Genomic DNA, 5,752 nt, shown 5'->3' with positions numbered 1-5,752 from the left:
GTAATAAGAATCACATTTTTATTGGCTCTTAAGTGGCTATCTTTTCAGCTGAAAGATGTACAACTGTCATCTATATGTTATATATGTCTCTTCAAAGTATTGCTTTCTTATCTTACTACTCTCTTCTAATTATCCCTACACACATGCATGCACACATACATGTGTGCGCACACACACATACAAAATTGAATATTTATCTACCCTACTTCTCCCAAGATTTAAAAAAGCAAAGAATCTTGTTATACATTTCAAAACTTGGTTTTTTAATCACCTTGTAGCATTAAGGGTTTCGGTTTAAAGGAAAGTTCCCAAGATAAGGGACTTAGTGAAATCTCACTACTTATTGAGAGAATGAAGAAGGCAATTTCAGGCAAAGCCAAAAATCTGATACTAAATCTCATTAGCCCCATATCAACTCTTCTCTGAAAACCTAAGTGCCATGCTGTTAGCAATAAACTGAGATTCTAATGCCTTTCCAGAATTCCAAATTACAATATGTAAATCCAAGTGTAAATAATTAAATGTACATATATTTAACCTGCATTACCCTGCAGACATGCTGTTCTCACCTCCTGCCTTCCACCAAACATTGTCAGTTGTTGGTAAAATACTATCATGTCACTGGAGAAGAAGGGGAAACAGAGGAAGTCAGCACATTATGGTCCCTGCAGTGCTTGACCCATAAAGCAGGAAACACAAATTGGAGAATTGGAGCAGTGACATGGTTACACTGAACTACAGAAAAAGGCCCCTTCAGGGACTAGCGGGAAGTAAATTGGGTTCTATTTTGAGAAGATGGTTCATTTACATTGTTGTAATTATTTAAATAACTAATTTCATAATGAAGGAGGTTTATAAAAGCCAAAGTCCCACTGAGCTGCAAATCCAAAATTCTCTCATGTTAAATCTGAACTGTGTATCATCCAACTAGCATATTAGGAAATCTATTTAAGGAAAAAATACTCTGTTTTTAGGCATAAAATTTACTACACATATGTCTTAGCTGGTATTTTATGATGAAGAGTTTCAGTCTTGTAGTATTGCAGGAGCTGCCTTTGTAGGTTTTTTTTTCTAGCCTAGAATAAGTAGGAAAAAAAAATTGCCAGCTAGGAAAACAAAGTGTTCTTCACATCTGGCTTAGGCAGCCAGGAGTCCTATAGGAAATGCCAGGAGAATATGCAAGGTCAAGACTGAGGAGACTGAAAGAGCACAAAGTTGCTGGAACGAAGTGAATTGGGTCAGTAAGGTAGCTGTCAGTCTATGATAAGCAGGTCAAGACTAGGTGTGAGTCAGAGAATATTAAGTAGAGGCAGTGGGTTAAACACCCCAAGATCAAGTTAGACAGATAACTGTGGAGTCTCAGTGGGTTCTCCAAGGCAGAAGGTCAACTAAGGCTGAGAATGTTGTAGACGAACACTATCAAATAAAACACATGGAAGGAGAAAATTAACTTGACTTCTTTGGCACACTTCTTTATTTTATGTTTTTATTTTCCTGCCAGGTCAGAAGAAAAAAAGTTAATGTAATTGTAGCTTTGTGCATTTAAATGAGACATATAAGAGGAAAGATTGAAAATTTAATAACTATTCCATATATTTTTTTCTCATCTGTTACATCTTATCCCACAGACAAATTTTCCCACCAATTCCTTGATATTAACTCTACCAGTCTCTGTCCAAAAACTCACCATGTGTTCTGCCCTCAATTCTGTTCACAAGACACTTAGGAACATAGTGTCATTGAACTATTCCATTCTATATTCCATTGACCTTCACTTCTGTTCTACTCAAGTCATTCACTCCTGACGGCATGCCCTCAATGTTCTCATTTTCTGAACTACTCTATCCCTGAAGGCTTACCACTTGCAGACCACAACTGCTTATCCTTCACCCAACCTGAAACTTCACCACTGTTCTTCAAACTTGTTAAGATTTGCAGACACTTTATTTCTGTAGTTCCTGCTCTTCTTTATTCCCTTCTCTGGTTGTTTTCTGAAAGCAGGATACCATAGTAGCTAACAGAATAACACAGGAGTCAAGAATGTGAGTCTGAACTCTAACTTCTTTACTCTTTAGATATGTGACATTTCAGAAGTTTCTTTTTTTTCTTATTTTTTATTATTTAATAAGTTCTTGCAATAGTCATGTGTGCTTGCCAAAAAGACAGAGAAAGAGAGAAAGCGAAATATCTCCCCCCAAGGAGGATGGTCACAACACAATCCCTTCTCCTCCATTCTCCTCTTAGGATCTTGGGCATTAAAACATATGCAGGTGGTGTGAGTTTAAGCCACCGGGTCTGGGACTCAAATCATGGTCAACTACGTGGGAGTGCAGCGACATAGCCATTTTGCTAACTGCTGGTCCCAACATTTCAGAAGGTTCTTAAACTTAACCTCTTTTCTCATTAATGATTATAAAATAGTACTTACTTCATATGGCTATGCAAAATAAGAAAGAATTATCTAATATAAAAGGATTATGTTCACATAGTGAAATATTCACTTTGTAAGCTAAAAAAGGTAATTGAATATATAGAAAAATGAAATAAATAAAATAAACAAATTGAAAAAAGAAAATGCACTTAAGAACAAACTAAAAAAAAAAAAAAAGGATTAGCACAGAGCCTGGGACACTGTGAATACACAAAATACTTTTCCTGATTTTACTGTTAGTCTTTACCTGTGTTTCATCACCTCAACCATTCTAATATGCATCTTATGAATTAAACTTTTGTTATAAACACTTTGATTTTTCATTTTTGCTAACTATTTATTGCCAAACTCATCCAAATATATAATTTCATAATCAAATGTTGATGATATCTCTATCTTTAGCCCAAATTTCCTTTATTGAGCTCAAGAACACATATCACATATTCTATTGGATGGGTATGATATGAATGTCATACCAAATCTCAACCTCAGCATTCTCAAATATCAATGTATCATGATCTTCCCTTCACCCCATGTTGTTCTCTAGTGTTTTACCCTACTCGATAATATCAGTGGTCTACCTGCCAAGAAAAAAAATATTTGGGAGCCAAGTTGGAATATACATTTTCCCTAAATTCCTCTATCTGGTCATTTATTTAGTTCTATAGATATATATTGGACATAACTTGAAAAATATTTGTTCTCTCAAATTATGACTGCCTTAGTGTAACCCCTTCTTTGCCTTGGGTGTATTACTGCAACAGCTTATTAGCAGGTTTCCTTGACTTCAAAATTTCTTCTCTCAAAATAAAAAACAAAATTTCATCTTTACTGCTTTCAGAGTGCTTTTTATACATTTCTTTTAAAGTTTATTTTATCTTTCTTCAGCTAGTGGGAAAGAGAGAGAAGAAAGGAGGTACTCCAACAGGTTGTTTGTCTGTTTTTTATAGGTCATGTGTGCTCACTGAGGAGACAGAGAAAGAGTGACGAAGAGAGAGAAAGTAAGAAAACACCCCCTGGGGGGATGGTCATGACACAATCCCTTCTCCTCTACTCTCATCTCAGGATTTTAGGCATACTCTCATATGTGCCTGGTATGAGTTCCAGACCACTGGATCTGGGACTTGAACTGTGGTTGACTATGTGAGAGTCCAGTGCCTTAACCACTATGCCACCTGCTGGCTCCCCTAAAAAGGGTTTTAATGCTGAGATTGACCCCCCAACTTCATTCAGTCCTGGGTCATGGACATGTGTGTCCCAGTGTATTCAGGAAGGCCTCTGGACAGAAACCCAGAGCCTTCTCATGTGGACCAGTCTCACGGAGCATTGCATTACTGGTGTGTTATGATTCATCCCTCACTGTTCATAAATTTCAAGTCTTATAATAATATTCTGCTTATATTATTTCAGTAGGTCACCATAGTCCTCAAAAAAATAATAAAATCTCCTTAGCATCTATATGCAGCCTTTCTGCTCTGCTTAGCATTTGGGAGTTGAACTGTAAAGACTCAAAATTCATGCTCAAATCTAATTCTAAACTCTGTAACATCAGATAAATTACTTTACCTATCTAAGATGTAAGACTCTAATATTGTAACCCCCATGATTTTTACTATGTATCTTTATTATCTTTATATTGGCTTAAAATTCTGTTTCTAATATATTTATTTTCATATTTATTTAAAACAGTATCTGGTACCATAGCAGGACAAGCCAAGTGTCTAATAAGATAGCTAATATCTATATAATTGGGCACTTGTGTATGTGCCTGGCATGTTTCAGACAGACTTGACCAGAGATTCAAACATGTGAAATCTAGGTTCTACTATGCAGCACATTACCACTTTACCACAGAGGCATTTGTCAATCATTCATGAGCTTCTCTTGGCAAGTCTTCTTGGTAGATACTATACTCTCCACTTAAACATGAGAAATACTGTGAGTTAGAGAGGTTAACAGCTTTCTTAGTTTCACATGCCTAGTTAGAATAATTAAGATTTGGGGCCAGTAGGTGGTGTGGAGGTTAAGATACTGGACTCCCATGTGGCAGACTTCGAGTCCCAGACCCTAAGACTTAAAAATCACTCCAGGTACGTGTGCATGCATGCTCAAAATCCCAAGAAGAGAATGGAAGACAAGAGACTGTGGTGTGGCCATTCCCCCTGAGGGGTGATTTCTCACTTTCCCTTTCACTGTCTCTGTCGAATGAGTGCATGTCCCTTATGACAAAAACCTTAAAAAAAATTAGGACTCCAAACCAGTTCTGTCAGTCCACATATTCTCTTATCTTTCTACTGCTTTGCTGTCTCAGAGGAAAAGGAGCTGACACAGTTATGAGTGCCTCTATTCTTACTTTAATTCAAACCCTCAGCTGTCATGTGGGGTAAAAACAAAGCACAGCTGTATTTGGTTTTCATCTGGGTAAGCATATGAGAACTGTATGCTACCAAATCGATGTTCCTCAGAGTATTAGTCTGAGGAACTTACATTAGACTTTGTATAGCTGGTTTAAAATACAAATCCTCAAACCACAATCCATTTTACCACACTGTGAATTACTAGGGAGGGTTGGCCCTGTAGCACAGCAGTTAAGCCCTGTGCATAGGAAACCAGATCTCATGTGGCTGACTGAGATTCAAATTCTGGCCCCTGCAGTTAAAAAAACACACTGGGCACATATGTGTGTGTCCCGAGTATCCTGACGAGATGGCAAAATGGAAGAAAAAGGTTGTAGTATGACCATACCTTATTGGGGGGTTTTCTCTCTGGTGAGAACACACACTCTCATGACAATAGAAAGAGAGGAAGAAAGCAAGAGAAAAAAAAGAAAAAGAAAGAGAGAGAAAAAAGAAAGAAGAAACAAAAAAGAAAAAGGAAGAAGAAAAAAATGAAAATTTTAAAAAAAGAAAAATTACCGGAGACACAAAGAGAACTACTGGCCAAAAATGAGGAATAAATAAACAAGATGAATTACTAACTGGTTCTTAAATATAATTGTCATAAAGAATATGTTCGTTGTCTGTGCTTTTATCATCTTATGACAGTAGAAGAGACCAAGAAAATTACTATAACAATTTTTGCTGTGGAATAAACTGGGAAGGAGAAAGAGAAGGAGTATTTTTTTTTCATTGCAGAGACTATGTAACATACACTGATAATTCCAAAATTTCTCCCTCCTTTCCTAATTTCCATTTCTTCCTCCTTTCAGGCAAATGGGAGAATTGCACCTTCTGGTCTATGAAGTAAGACATTGCCATGGGACTAGTTCTGAGCAATTAAATAAGCACAGAATTGATGTTTGACACTTCTGTGTGGAATTGT

The sequence above is a fragment of the Tupaia chinensis genome, unplaced genomic scaffold (assembly GCF_000334495.1).
Source record: "Tupaia chinensis unplaced genomic scaffold, TupChi_1.0 Scaffold147312_1, whole genome shotgun sequence".
Classification (NCBI taxonomy): Eukaryota; Metazoa; Chordata; class Mammalia; order Scandentia; family Tupaiidae; genus Tupaia; species Tupaia belangeri.
The sequence above is the reverse complement of the archived record's forward strand: the minus strand, read 5'-3'. Positions refer to the sequence as shown.